The sequence below is a fragment of the Tachyglossus aculeatus genome, chromosome 11 (assembly GCF_015852505.1).
Source record: "Tachyglossus aculeatus isolate mTacAcu1 chromosome 11, mTacAcu1.pri, whole genome shotgun sequence".
Lineage (NCBI taxonomy): Eukaryota > Metazoa > Chordata > Mammalia > Monotremata > Tachyglossidae > Tachyglossus > Tachyglossus aculeatus.
This window is the reverse complement of record NC_052076.1, coordinates 19,158,217-19,174,633: the sequence shown is the minus strand read 5'-3', so window position 1 is coordinate 19,174,633 and position 16,417 is coordinate 19,158,217.

Genomic DNA, 16,417 nt, shown 5'->3' with positions numbered 1-16,417 from the left:
CTTTGTAACCTCCCCAGCACTTAGTACAGTGCTTTGCACATCGTAAGTGCTTAATAAATGCCATCATTATTATCAGCCTCCTTGCTGACCTCCCTGCCTCCTGTCTCTCCCATATCTCAGTCCATATCTCATTCAGATGTCCAGATCATTTTTCTACAAAGTTCAGTCCATGTTTTCCCACTCCTCAAGAACCTCTAACGGTTGACCATCCACCTCCACATCAAACAGAAACTTCTTACCACTGCCTTAAAAGCACTCAATTACCTTGCTCCTCCTACCTTACCTTGCTGCTCTCCTACTACAACCCAGCATTCACATTTCGCTCCTCTAATGGTAACCTATTCATTGTACCTCGATCTTGCCTACCTTCCCGCAACCTCTCTCCTGGAATGTCTTCTTGACTTCTTAATTATATCTTAATTATAGATATCTACATAAGTGCTGTGGGGTGGGATGGGGGATGACTAAAGGGAGTAAGTCAGGGTGACTCGGAAGGGATTGGGAGAAGAGGAAAGGAAGGCCTTGTCAGGGAAGAGAGGCAATGTGCCCTCAATAAGGCTTTGAAGGAGGCGAGAGTGATCATCTTTCGGATATGAGGAAGGAGGGCGTTCCAAGCCAGAGGCAGGACGTGGGTGAGAGATTCAGTGCTGGGATAGATGAGATAGAGGTATTGTGAGAAGGTTAGAATTAGAGGAGAGAAATGTGTGGGCTGGGTTGTAGTTAGAGAGGAGCGAGGTGAGGTAGGAGGGAGCAAGGTGATTGAGTGCTTTAAAGCTGATAGTAAGGAGTTTCTGTTTGTTGCAGAGGTGGATGGGCAACCACTGGAATTCCTTGAGAAGTGGGGAAAGGTGGCCTGAACGTTTTTGTAGAAAAATAATTCAGGCAGTAGAGTGAAGTATGGACTGGAGTGGGGAGAGACAGGAGGCAGAGAGGTCAGCAAGGAAGTTGATACAGTAATCAAGGCGGATAAGTGAATGGATTAACATGGTAACAATTTGGATGGAGAGGAAAGGGCAGATTTTAGTATGTTGTGAAGGTGGAATCGATAGCATTTAGTGATGGACTGAATATGTGGGTTGAGTGAGAGAGAGAAGTCAAGGATAATACCAAGGTTACGGGCTTGTGAAATGGGAAGGATGGTGGTGCCATCTACAGTGATGGGAAAGACATGGGGAGCGCAGGATTTGGGTGGGACGATAAGAAGTTCTGTTTTAAACAAATTAAATTTGAGGTGACAGGAGGATATCCAAATAGAGATGCCTTGAAGGCAAGAGGAAATGTGAGCCTGCAGGGAGGAAGAGAGATCAGTGCTGGAGATATAGATTTGGGTATCATCCATACAGAGGCCATGGGAGTGAATGAGTTCTCCGAGGGAGTGGGTGTAGTTGGAGAATTGAAGGAGACCCAGAGAGCACGGGCCTGGGAGTCAGTAGGTCATGGGTTCTTATCCTGGCTCTGCCACTTGTCTGCCGTGTGACCTTGGGCAAGTCACTTCACTTCTCTGTGCCTCAATTATCTCATTTGTAAAATGTGGATTGAGATTGTGAGCCCTATGTGGGACAGGGACTGTGCCCAATCCAAGTTGCTTGTATCCACTCCAGTGCTAAGGTACAGTGCCTGGCACATAGTAAGTGATTAAGAAATACCATAATACTATAATAATATAATTAATATGGTATTTATTATTATTATTATTATGTGAACCTTGAGGGACACCCACAGTTAGGGGGTGGGCAGCAGAAGAGGAGTCCGCAAAAGAGACTGAGAATGAGCGGCCAGAGAAATAGGAGGAGAACCAGGAGAGAACAGAGTCAGTAAAGCTGAGGTTGGATAGCATTTCCAGAAGAAGGGGGTGTTTGACAATGTCAAAGGCAGCTGAGAGGCCATGGAGGACTAGGATGGAGTACAGACCATTGGATTTGTCAAGAAGGAGATTATTGGTGACCTTTGAGTCAACTCTAGAGGGACAGCGTGGCGTAGTGGAAAGAGGGCAGGCCAGAGAATCAGAGGACTTGGGTTCTAATACCATCTCTGGCTCATTCCTGCTGTGTGACCTTAAGCAAATCACTTCATTTCTCTGTGCCTCATTACCTCACCTGTAAAATAGGGATTCAATAACTGTTCTCCCTCCTACTGAGTCCTGGGTGGGACAGGGTCTATGTCTGACCTGATTATTTTGCATCTTCTGCAGTGTTTGACACATAGTGAGCACTTAAATACATTCATTATTATTATTATTACTCTGGGGGCAGTGGATCCATTTGTGCATTAACCAGTTTGTAGGTTACCTAAGGCCCAATTCTTCTCTTTCTTCTCTTCCTCCACCCAGCTCCCTTCCACTGGGGCCTCATTGATCCTTCCATAAGAAAAAGGGAAAATAAGATACATAAACAAGTTCAGTTTTCTCCTGGTTAGCAGCTTTGACCAGTGAAATGCTGAAGGGGAAGAAAGTTGAAACTCCTGACTAAACTGGGGTTCTTGGATTATTATTGGATTTCAACTAGCCACATTTCCCATGTTTCCTCCAATCTCCCATCTTTCTATAGCTCCTTTCACCACAGGGGCTCAGTGACTGTGTGTTGTTCAGGAGATGCATTTAAGTTTAGAAAAATTCATCAGCATTTATGAAGGATTCAGCAGCGCTTTTCCACACCAAAACCATCACACCATCCCTGTGGCCCTGATGATGCCTAAGGAAAGGAAGAGGAGGCATTTTCTCCATTTCACAGATGCAGAAATAGAGGCCCAGAGGGGTAGAGGGATTTACTGAAGGTCCTGGGGCTGAGCTAGGACTAACACCCAGGTCTTGGACTCTCAGTTCAGGCTGCCTTCCCTCAGCCCTGCTGTCTCTGTAAATCCAAGAACCTGGATTGGGAAACCCAGGTATGACTAATGGCACCTTGGCATTTGAGGTTGAAAGTGAAGCCATTTCTCGCAAAGTTGCCCAACAGCTCTGAGTAAATTCTTCCAGAAACATGGGCCTCCTGAGAGCCAATCCCGTAAAGCTACTTTCCCCTGAAATGGACTGTATAATACTCATCCTGGGACTTTCTTATGAACCTACTTTACTCCTTCATTAGCCTGGTGAGCCCAGCCCTCACAGAAGCTCACTTTCCTGTATTGTAGAGAGAAAGGCCTCGGAATTTAATTTAATTTCTGGCAGCCTTGTCCTCTGAGCTTAAGGAAATCCCTTCTGACTACCACCCACTCCCCAGCCTGGCCCACCCACCTCCCACATATGGAACACGGCCGTTAGTGATATCAAAAGAGATTCAACTGAGCATGTCTAGTTTCCCTTGAAAGGGGAAGCACACAATTCCTGCAGTCAGGGTACTGAGCCTCAGAGGTAATGATAATAATAATTGTGGTATTTGTTGGGCACTTACAATATGCCAGGCACTGTTCTAAGTGCTGGGGTAGAGACAAGGTAAACAGATTGGAAACAGTCCCTGTCTCACACGGGACTCACAATCTTAATCCCCATTTTACAGATGAGGTAACTGAGGCTTAGAGAAGTTAAGTGACTTACCCAAGTGGAGGAGCTGGGACTAGAACTCAGGACCTTCTGACATTTTGGTCTGTCCTGGGTCTCCACCTGTCTGTCTGAGTCTTCATTCAGTCACATTTATTGAGTGCTTACTGTGTGTTGTAAATAATCACTCAACAGGGCAGTCACTGCTTCTCCTGGACAGAGAATGAAATGGGATTTCCTTTCACTCTCCATGGAGGAGGGAGAGACTGGGACAAAAGAGACTGTGACCCGACAAGGGCTCTGAACTTCAAGAATAAAACCAGTTATTTGAATGGTGACTGGGCTGAGGCAAGCTCAGGAGTGTTCCCTCATTAAACCAAATCAAGCCACTGTCAGTATGAGGTTTTCATCCCCTGTAGTTCAGTGATCCAAATTTTCCTCTATCTGAACTCGCTGTAGACCCAGCTACTTTGGTGGTTGGTTAAGCTCTGAGTTTCCAAGCTCGTTCTCTCTCTCTCCTCCCTACTGTCTCCCTTTTTTCTTTATTGACTCTCTCCCACCCTCATCTATATATCTGTAATCAATCAATGTTATTTACTGAGTGTTTTCTATGTGCAGATGACTGAAGCAAGTGCTTGGGAGAGTACAATATAACAAAGTTGATAGACACATGGTAGGGCAGCGTGGCTCAGTGGAAAGAGCCTGGGATTTGGAGTCAGAGGTCATGGGTTCAAATTCCTGCTCCGCCACTTGTCTGCTGTGTGACTTTGGGCAAGTCACTTAACTGCTCTGTGCCTCAGTTACCTCATCTGTAAAATGGGGATGAAGACTGTGAGCCTCACGGGGGACAACCTGATCACCTTGTTACCGCCCCAGCCTTAGAACAGTGCTTTGCACATAGTAAGTGCTTAATAAATGCCATTATTATTATTATTTTCATTATATTCCCTGCCCACAAGGCGCTTATAGTCTAGAGGGGAAGACAGGCATAAAATTAAACAGATAAATTACCGACGTTTATCTAGAGGGGGAGACAGACATAAAACTAAACAATAAATTACTGATTTGTACATAAATGCTGTGGGGCTGAGGGTGGGTGAATATCAAGTGCTTAAAGGGTACAAATCCAAGTGCATAGGTGGCACAGAAGGGAGAGGGAGTAGGGGAAATGAGGACTTAGCTAGGGAAGGCCTCTTGGAGAAGATGAGATTTTAATATGGCTTTCATGGTGGAGAGAGTGGCGGTCTGTTGAATATGAAGGGAGAGAGAGTTTCAGGCCAGAGGCAGGACATGAGCAAGTGGCTGGCGGCGAGATAGATGAGATCGAGGTACAGTGAGTTAGGTATGTGTTAGAGTACTGAAATGAGAGGGCTGGGTTATAGCAGACAGCACCACCATCTTTCCTGTTTCACAGGCCTGAAACTTTGGCATTATCCTTGACTCATCTCTCTCATTCAACCCACATATTCAATCTGTCACCAAATCCTGTCAGTTCTACCTTCGCAGCACCACTAAAATGCACCCCTTCCTCTTTGTCCAAACTACTGAATTAATCCAATCACTTATCCTATCCCACCTTGATCACTGCAACAGCCTCCTTGCTGATCTCCCTGCCTCCTGTCTCTCTCATTTCAGTACACACTTCACTCTGCTTCTCAGTTCATTTTTCTACAAAAAACGTTCAGTCCATGTTTCCCCACTCCTCAAGAACCTCTGGTGATTTCCCATCCACCTCTGCATCAAACAGAAACTCCTTCCCATTGGCTTTAAAGCACTCAATCCCTTGCCTCCTCCTACTTTACCTTCCTGATTTCCTACTACCCTTGGCCCTCACACTTCACTCCTCTCATGCCAACCACTGTACCACTATAATGCCACTGTACCACTATCTCGCTGCCAACCTCTCTCCCACATCCTGCCTCTGGGCCTGGAACACCCTCCCTCTTCAAACCCAACTCTCCCCACCTTCAAAGCCTTATTACAAGCACATCTCTTCCAAAAGGCCTTCCCAATTAATGCCTCATTTCTTATTTTCACTCTCCCTTCTGAATCACCCTTGCACTTGAATTTTCACCCTTTATTAACCCCTCCCTCAGTCCCTCAAGTGAGAAGCAGTGTGGCTTACTGGAAAGAGCATGGGCTTGTGAGTCAGCGGATGTACCACCGCTTGTCTGCTGTGTGACCTTGGGCAAGCCACTTAACTTCTCTGTGCCTCACTTACCTCATCTGTAAAATGGGGATTGAGATTGTAAGCCCCACATGGGACAACCTGATTACCCTGAACTACCCCAGTACTTAGAACAGTGGTTGGCACATAGTAAGTGCTTAACAAATACCATAGTTATTGTTATTATTATGTACATATCCATAGTTTATTTATTTATATTAATATCTGTCTCCCCCTCTAGACTGTAAGCTTATTGTGGGCAGGGAATATGTTTATCAACTCTACTACTTTGTACTCTCTCAAAAGCTTAGTGCAGTGCTCTGCACACAGTAAGTGCTCAATAAATATGCTTGATTGCTAGGAAATGAGTGAAGTAAGATAGGAGGAAGCAAAGTAACTGAGTACCTTAAAGCTTATGGTAAGGAGTTTCTGTTTCATAAAGAGGGGAATGGGCAACCACTGGAGGGTTTTTTTTAGGAGTAGGGAAACATGGACTGAATGCTTTTTAAGAAAAATGATCTAGTCAGCAGAATGAGATATGGTTTGGAGTAGGGAGAGACAAGAGGCAGGGAGGTCTTCTTTGGAGGTTGATGCAGTAGTCGAGGTGGGATATGATAAGTGCTTGGATCACCATAGTAGCAGTTTAGGTGGGGGGAAAAAGATGGATTCTAGCGATGTTGTGAAAATAAAATCAATCGAACAATCAATGCTATTTATTCAGTGTCCGCTGTGTGCAGAGCACTGTAATTATTATGCTATTTGTTAAATGCTTACTTTGTGTCAGGCACTGTTCTAAGTGCTGGTGGCGGGGGGGGATACAAGCAAGTTGGGTTGGACCCAATCCCTGTCCCACTTGGGGCTCACAGTCTCAATCCTCATTTTACAGATGAGGAAACTGAGGCCTTGCTTGGGAGAGTACAACAGAACGGTGGGTTAATAAGAGAGATAAGTCAAGGATAATGCCAAGTTTACAGACTTTTGGGACAGGGTGGGTAGTGGTGGTGTCTACAGTGATGGGAAAGATAGTGAGAGGACAGGGTTCGGGTGGGAAGGTGAGGAGTCATCTTTAGTTTGCAATGTCGGCAAGACATACAGGTAAAGATGTCCGAACTCAGCATGTCCAAGACTGAACTCCTTGTCTTCCCTCCCAAATCCTGCCCTCTCCCTGACTTTCCCATCTCTGTTGATGGCACTACCACCCTTCCCGTCTCACAAGCCCGCAACCTTGGTGTCATCCTCGACTCCGCTCTCTCATTCACCCCTCACATCCAAGCCATCACCAAAACCTGCCAGTCTCAGCTCCACGACATTGCCAAGATCCGCCCTTTCCTCTCCATCCAAACCGCTACCCTGCTCGTTCAAGGTCTCATCCTATCCCATCTGGACTACTGCATCAGCCTTCTCTCTGATCTCCCATTCTCGTGTCTTTCCCCCTTCAATCCATACCTCATGCTGCTGCCCGGATTGTCTTTGTCCAGAAACGCTCTGGGCATGTTACTCCCCTTTTCAAAAATCTCCAGTGGCTACCAATCAATCTGCGCATCAGGCAGAAACTCCTCACCCTCGGCTTCAAGGCTCTCCATCACCTCGCCCCCTCCTACCTCACCTTCCTTCTCTCCTTCTACAGCCCACCCCTCACCCTCTGCTCCTCTGCCGCTAATCTCCTCACCGTGCCTCGTTCTTGCCTGTCCCGCCATCGACCCCCGGCCCACATCCTCCCCCGGGCCTGGAATGCCCTCCCTCTGCCCATCCGCCAAGCTAGCTCTCTTCCTCCCTTCAAGGCCCTACTGAGAGCTCACCTCCTCCAGGAGGCCTTCCCAGACTGATCCCCTTCCTTCCTCTCCCCCTCATCCCCCTCTCCATCCCCCCATCTTACCTCCTTCCCTTCCCCACAGCACCTGTATATATGTACATATGTTTGTACATATTTATTACTCTATGTATTTATTTATTTTACTTGTACATATCTATTCTATTTATTTTATTTTGTTAGTATGTTTGGTTTTGTTCTCTGTCTCCCCCTTTTAGACTGTGAGCCCACTGTTGGGTAGGGACTATCTCTATATGTTGCCAACTTGTACTTCCCAACCGCTTAGTACAGTGCTATGCACACAGTAAGCGCTCAATAAATATGATTGATTGATTGATTGATTGAAGGTATGAGTGTAATAAGCCTAGTTCTTCCCTAACATGTGTTTTCACTGCATCTTTGGGTTAGAACACTGTTAGGGAACTAGGGCATGATCTCCTCACAATGTGAATTTGTCTGGATACCTTGGAAGGAACATGTTAGAGAAGCAGCATGGCTCAGTGGAAAAAGCCCGGGCTTTGGAGTCAGAGGTCATGGGTTCAAATTCCGGCTCTGCCATTTGTTGGCTGTGTGACTTTGGGCAAGTCACTTAACTTCTCTGAGCCTCAGTTACCTCATCTGTAAAATGGGGATTAAGACTGTGAGCCCCCCATGGGACAACCTGATCACCTTGTAACCTCCCCAGCGCTTAGAACAGTGCTTTGCACATAGTAAGCGCTTAATAAATGCCATCATTATTATTATTATCATTATGTCCAAGACTGAACTCCTTATCTTCCCTCCCAAATCCTGTCCCCACCCTGACTTTCCCATCACTGTGGGAGACACCATCATCCCTTCCTTCTCACAAGCCCACAACCTTGGTGACATCCTTGACTCCGATCTCTCATTCACCCCACATATCCAATCCATCACCAAAACCTGCCGGTCTCACCTTCACAACATCGCCAAGATCCGCCCTTTCCTCTCCATCCAAACCACTACTACGTTAGTACAATCACTCACCATATCCCGACTGGATTACTGCATCAACATCCTTTCTGATTTCCCAACCTCCTGTCTCTCCTCACTTCAGTCTATACTTCACTCTGCTGCCCAGATTATCTTCCTACAGAAACGTTCTGGGCATGTCCCCCCCTCCTCAAAAATCTCCAGTGGTTGCCTATCAACTTCCATATTAAGCAAAAACTCCTCATTATTGGCTTCAAAGCTCTCCATCACCTTGCCCCTTCTAACAACACCTCCCTTCTCTCCTTCTATATCCCAGCCCGCACATCCTCTACAAACAGCCCGCTCCTCTGGTACTAACCTTCTCACTGTACCTCGTTCTCACCTTTCTGGCCTTCAAATCCTGGCCCACGTCCTACCACTGGCCTGGAATGCCCTCCCTCCTCAAATCCGCCAAACTAGCACACTTCCCCCCCTTCAAAGCCCTAATGAAAGCTCACCTCCTCCAGGAGGCCTTCTCAGACTAAGCCCCCCTTAACCTCTGCTCCCCCTCACCCTGATTCACTCCCTTTGCTCTACCCACCCTCCCCGCCCCAAAGCACTTGTGTATATATGCACATATTTATAATTCTATTTGTTTATTAATGATGTGTATATACATACATATAATTCTATTTATTTATAATGATGCTACTGATGGCTGTATGTCGGTCTCCCCCCTTCTAGACTGTGAGCCCACTGTGGGCAGGGATTTTCTCTGTTGCTGAATTGTACTTCCCAAGAGCTTAGTATAGTGCTCTGCACACTGTAAGCTCTCAATAAATACAACTGAATAAAAACTGGAACCCAGGGAAGTCCAGTGACTTGCCCAAGGCCACACAAGTAGACAAGCAGCAGAGTCGGAATAGAACCTATGTCTTTTGACTTCCAGGTCTGTGTCCTTTCCTGTTTTTCTACTTTCCTCACTTCCTAAATCCTCCCTTACAGATCCTCTCCTCTTTCCCTGCCACCCTACAAGACTCTCGCCACATTACTCTGTCAGTTATTCTGAACAACAGCCTGGGTGGATGGAAGCTGAAATAGCCACTTTCACCTCCACCTTTCCTGAGAGAAATGGACAGTGTCCTGGGAACCATGTTTATTAGAAGCTTGTGATATGCCAAGTCCCATGTGAAGAGTTTCTTCCCCTCCCAGCACCTTTTCTGGGGATACGTCTTCAGATGTTCAGTGGCAGGGTCCTCTGCCTGGAGACTGGTTGATCTACATGGTCAAGAAGAAACTCCACGGCCAGTTCTCTCCCAGCCAGCTGTGCCACCTTTGGCCTTGCTCCGAACTGCCTGGGCCAGAACCAGTTCCTCAAGTGGATGGGGTTGGCCAGGACAGAGGGATATCCTGAAATGGGGCCTCTCTGCCTCGCGACTCTGCCTCCTTTCCCTGGGTCCAGAGTCCTGAGCAACAGTGGGGTCCACCTGATCTACCCTCTGCCCGTACAGATTGGTACCAGGTGCTGTATGCCTGCTACCTTTGTCCTCAGCACCCAGCCTTCCTCCGCATGTGACCGAGTGCCAAGGCTCGGAAGTAGAGTCCCTGCTGCAGGGCATGGTTGGGGAATTCCATGGCATGGTGGCTCTGGAGCAAAGAAAGCGGTCAATGACTGCCTTCCACCCTCCCATGAAACACATCAGATTCTGAAAGATGTGAAGGGCTGCTGCAAAACTTTGTGCATAATAATGTTGGTATTTGTTAAGCACTTACTATGTGCCAAGCACTGTTCTAAGCGCTGCGGTAGATACAAGGTATCAGGTTGTCCTAGGTGGGGCTCACAGTCTTCATCCCCATTTTACAGATGAGGTAACTGAGGCCCAGAGAAGTTAAGTGACTTGCCCAAGGTCACACAGGTGACAAGTGGCGGAGCCGGGATTAGAACCCAAAACCTCCAACTCCCAAGCCCGGGCTCTTGCCACTAAGCCACCCTGCTTCTCTGTGCATGACACGGTTCGGTGATGCTGCCAGCCCAGTGTGTTGCATGCAGTGTCCCTTGTGTCTCAGCATCTGGTCTCTGCCAGTGGCCACCCTAAGCAGAAGCTCTGCTCTCTCTTTGTGTCACTGGATGACCACAAAGCCTGGCTGGACCTGATGTGGCCACCAGAGCTAGGAGAAGACAATCATGGAAACTCTCAGAACCCAAAGAACCACAGGCCTCTTGGCAAGCAACAGTGGAATGCTGCCAACCAGGGGACCCTCCTACAGAGCCTGGGCCACTCCCTGGCAGGGCCAAATCACCAGGATTTTCCTGGGGATTTATTTTCCTTACAGCTTCCCTTTTTCCAACAACTTTTGCTCCCCTGGTACATGTAGGCTGCTGGAATGGGAAGAGCTGGCAACTGTGAGAAACAATCTCCTTTGGCAGGAGCCCAAAGAAGAATACAGCCAAAGCCACCTTACTCCTCTTCCTCACCCTCTCCTCTGACTAGCCCTCAATTTACAATAATAATTGTGGTACTTGCTAAGCACTTGATATGTGTCAAGAACTGGGATAGAGACAGGATAATCATGTCGGACACAGTCCCAGTCCCATGTGGAGCTCATAGTCTAAAGGGGAGAGTAAACAGGTATTGAATCCCTGTTTTACAGATGAGGGAACTGAGGCACAGAGAAGTTATGTGACTTGCTTCAGGTCACACAGTTGGCAAGTAGCGGAGCAGGGATTAGAACCTGGGTCTCCTGATGCCCGATCCTGTGCTCTTTCCACTAGGCCATGCTGCTTTGGCAGATTCCTCTCCTTTCTGGATTGCTCTGGAGGATTAAAAGGGTTCCAAATGCCAGATTGTGCCCAGAACAAAAAGGACCGACACAGTTGGCAGGATAATAATAATGATGGCATTTGTTGAGCGCTTACTATGTGCCAAGCACTGTTCTAAGCACTGGGGTAGATACAAGGTAATCTGGTTGTCCCACTTGGGGCTCACAGACTTAATCCCCATTTTACAGATGAGGTAACTGAGGCACAGAGAAGTTAAGTGACTTGCCCAAAGTCACACAGCTGATAAGTGGTGGAGGCAGGATTAGAACCCACGACCTTTGACTCCCAAACCTGTGCTCTTGCCACTAGGCCATGGTCTGCCTCCTCCTGATGACGGTCGGCAGGAAATGCAGCCTCCAGTGGGGCTCCAATAGCTATCCCTTTTTTAAATAATTTTTTTTAAATGGTAAACACATTTTGTGCCAGGAACTGTAGTAAGTGCTACAGCAGATACAAAATAATCAGGTTGGACACAGTCCTTGTCCCACACAGGGCTCACAGTCTTAATCCTCATTTTACCGACAAGGTGACTGAGGCACAGAGAAGTTAACTGACTTGTCCAAGGTCACACAGTAGACAAGTGGCAGAGATGGGATTAGAACCCAAGTCCTCTGACTCCCAGGACTGTGCTCTTTCCATTAGGCAATTCTCCTTCTCATCTGCTTGAACTGATGCTGATTCATCTGGTCTGGCAAATTATCATCCCAGACCTCCATCAGCCGGCTCTTGGGTCCACAGCTCCGCCTCTGCTTACCTCTTTCCTCTCCCAGCCCGCCCCACTTCCAGGATTCTCTCCCCTCAGGGACACCATCACATCGCCCCACAGCAAGCTGACTCAGAGATCCTAATTCCACGTGCCTATTCCAAACCAAAGGGGGATAGGAAGGGGAGAGACCAGGATGATGAAAGCTCTCTTAGGCTGCTGCCTGATTTCCATTAACTCTGCTGCTTGCTTTCCTTCAAGCGGATGGGCCTGTGTCGATAATGTTGAACATTTACTGTGGACAGCATTTATGAGGACAGCAATCAACCCTAGATTACAAATCCTGTGTCTTTTACTGCTCTGGTGTATCCCCAAGCACTCAATTAATCAATAATATTTATCGAGCGCTTACTATGTGCAGAGCACTGTACTAAGCGCTTGGGAGAGTATGATACAACAGAAGTAGCTTAATATGGGGCTCTGCACAAGCAGGCTTTCAGTAAGTACTGCTGGTCATGGTGGCACCGCTGACAATGCTCAGCAAGTAATAATGCCTATCGTGAGGGAAAACTCATCACTTTAGCCCTAATTCCAAGCCGGCCCCTCGGTTTGAGACCAGGTTCAGCTCTCCCAGACGGCTCTCCCTGGCTGCTGACAATGCAGAGCTTCCTGTGCAAGCCGCCCCTCCCTCCAGGAGCCAGCTTCCTCTCAGGAGGCATTGCTGGATGGCTCACAGCTCACTGTTAGCAGGGCGGAAGCCATCATTAAGCAAGCCGACCCTTTCTGACCCCAACAGGCACTCCACAGAATTCGGCTCTGAGAGGAGCAGGCTGGCCAGGCCCATGGATTCCCCCCAACCCCTGTGGGAATGCTGGTACCTGAATCTCAGCAGTCAGCTCCATGTGCTGTGACCTGAAGGTGACTTTAATTTGCTGGTGTTTCTAGTTAGGATTTCAAGCATTAAACAACCCCCACTCGGAAAGAAAAAAAAGTTCCGGTTTAGAAATCAGAGTCCATCTGTTTCTCATTCTGCTCAACTTGAGGCTATATTCTAGGCTTCTCTCATTTTTCCCCTCCTCAGAGGAATACCATCTTAACTTGGAACACAATGGTGTTACTTCATTATCATCCTACCGTAATAAAAAGTTTGAGTTTTCTGAATTAGAGAATGACTAAACCCCCCAGGAAAGTCTCTTCTTTCCTCATTCAATGAATCAGTGCTATTTACTGAGTTCTTATACTAAGCACTTGGGAAATTACAATATAATACAGTTGATAGACTGTAAACTCCTCATGCTGTCTACCATCTCTGTTGTGATCTCCCAGATGCTTAGTACAGTGCTCTGCACACAGTAAACACTCAATAAATACCATTGATAATGAAGATGAAACCTGCTCCTGAGCAGCTTACAGTCTACAGGGGGAGACACATTCAAATAAATTACAGGTTGCCTGCCCAGTAGCAGGCAATTTGGGTGGTTTCTTCCATTTATAGATAGAATTTATCTATCCCATCACAATCAACACACCACCAAGGGTGACAGTGTTCTAAGCTTGTTAGCATCTAAATTAGCACATTTGCAGTGGTGGTAATCAACAAACTTGGGTATCTGAAAGCTTGTAGGAAGTGCAGTGAAACCCATCACATCACAATGACTTACAATCTGAGAGTTGGTGGGGAAGATATTTTGCTGGAAGCAGCTGTGGAGGAGGAGAGAGCCAGCCAGAGTTCCCAACTCCCACGTGGCTGTTGCTTGCCTCCCCCTTCTACACTGTGAGCCCGCTGTTGGGTAGGGACCGTCTCTATATGTTGCCGATTTGTACTTCCCAAGCGCTTAGTACAGTGCTCTGCACACAGTAAGTGCTCAATAAATACGCATGAATAAATGAATGAATGAATGGTGATTGTTCCCAGGTGCTGAATTGTTGTGTTGTGAGGCCCTCTCGTGTTTGGTGCTAACATTTTACGTTCAGGTTATTCCTAGACCAGAGGGCTCAGTCAGCCTGGTCTGGGCCCGCTCCAGTTGGCTGTCCTCTGCCTTCTCCATCAAAGGCGATGGATTGATTTTCTTCTTATAATTATTTTTGTATTTATTAAGTGTGTCAGATGAGATCCAAGGGCTAGGCTGCAGAAGAACAGCAAGCAGGGTAAGTCTCCCCACTCTGTTCTTCTCTTGACCTCTGTGTCCCGGCACTGTCTTAGACCAGGAAACATGGGGTTTCTGGAGAGTGCAGTAAGCATTAACTGCATTCTACATTCTTCATCTAAATCTTAAATTCATTTATGTAATAATACTGGTATTTGTTAAGCACTTATGTGCCTCACACTGCACTTAGCACTGGGATAGATACAAACTGATTGGGTCAGACCTAGTCCCTCATGGGCCTCACTATATAAGTAGGAGGGAGGACGGGTATTGGATCCCCATTTTACAGATGAGGAAACTGAGGCCCAGAGATGTTAAGTGACTTGCCCAAGGTCACAGAGCAGGCAAGTGGCTGAGCCAGGATTAGGTCCTCTGACTCTCAGACCGGTACTCTTTCCACCATTCTACTATGCTGCTTCCTTGAAAGCTCTTCAAGGGCAAAGATTGTGTGTACTTATTCTATTATATGCTCCCAAGTGCTTAATACAGTGTTCTGCACCCTGTAAGCACTCAATCAACAATACCGATTGGTTGCTTCACTTGCTTGTCTTCTTGTGGAAGTACTTCCAGAACAAAGTGAATTGTAGCAAGCATTTCATGTCTCAGAGAATGGGCCTGGGAATCAGAAGGTCATAGGTTCTAATCCCAGCTCCACCACTTGTCTGCTGTGTGACCTTGGGTAAATCACTTCACTTCTCTGTGCCAAATCACCTCATCTGTAAAATGAGGATTGAGATTGAAAGCCCCACGTGGGACAGGGACTGTGCCCAACTCGACTTGCTTGTATCCACCCCAGAGCTTAGTATGGTGTCTGGCACATAGGAAGTGCTCAACAAATACTACAGTTATCATTATTATTATTATAGTGCCTGGCAAATGGTAATAATAACACTGTTATACAAGGTAATCAGGTTGTCCCCCGTGGGGCTCACAGTCTTAATTCCCATTTTACAGAAGAGGTTACTGAGGCACAAAGAAGTTAAATGACTTGCCCAAAGTCACACAGCTAAGTAATGGAACCCAGATTAGAACCCATGACCTTTGACTCCCAAATCCATGCTCTTTTCACTAAGCCAGGCTGTGGTAAGCACTTAATAATGTAATAATAATAATTATGGTATTTGTTAAGCACTTACTATATGCCAGGCACTGTACTAAGCATTTGGGCTGATACGAGCAAATCAAATTGGACATAGTCCCTGTCTCATGTAGGGCTCACAATCTCAATCCCCATTTTACAGCTGAGGTAACTGAGGCACAGAGAAATGAAGTGACTTCCCCAAGGTCACACAGCAAACAAGTGATGGAGCTGGGATTAGAACCCAGACCTTCTGAATCCCAGGTCCATGTTCTATCCACTATGCCGTGCTGCTGCTTATAAAAATGGTATTTGTTAAGCATTTACTGTGTGCCAGGCACTATACTAAGTGCTGGAGTGGACACAAGCAAATTGGGTTGGATACAGTTCCTGCCCCACAAAGGGCTCAGTCTCATTCCCCAATTTACAGATGAAGAAACTGAGGTACAGAGAAGTGAAGTGACTTGCCCAAGTTACCAAGCAGAGACATGGCAGAGCTGGGATTAGCTGAGAGGGTCACACCCTCTCTAATGGCCCCACCCTCTCTAATAGTCCCTTCCCTCAGCCTTAAAACATGCCTCAAAATAGCCCTCAATCCCTCGGCCCACTCCAGCTATTGCCCCATGTTCCTGCTCCCACTGGTAGTAGTAGTAGCAGCAGTAGTAATAGTATTTATTAAGCACTTGCTGTAAACAGAGCACTATACTAAGCGCTGGGGGAGAATACACAGGTGGAAGCAGACATTGCCTCTAGTCTGTTGGGGGACTCCCAATCTAAGAGTTTAAATTGGGAGAAGGGATTGGAGATATTGAAACACAACACAAATTCACAGAATAGGATCAAAGCCTTGGCAGGGATGAGGAGCCCAAGAGCCGCAGGGCAGCTTTTATTCTGGCCTGGCAAGCACAGACCGTGCCAGGAGCAGGGACACTTGGTGATGGAGGGGAAGGTGGTAGATACCACCCTGCTTTTCTCAGCAGGGAAACTCCTGGTATGAATCCTGTACACCCGCTGCCTTCATTTCCTCCCCATTAGCCCTCTTAGTGACCCACCTCAGTCAGGCTTTTGACCCCCTTTCACTCCATCCACCAAAATGGCATTTTTCAAAATCACCAATGATCATTTCATGGCCAAATCCAAAACGTGTACCTGCCCTCCCTGATTCTCCTCAACCTCTCTGTTGCCTTGGACATTGGAAACTACTTCCTCCACACTTAAACACTTCTAGGTTTTGGTTTGACTAACTGTCACCCGTTGTCCAGGGCCGGGTTTGTTCAGGAATTGGTGCG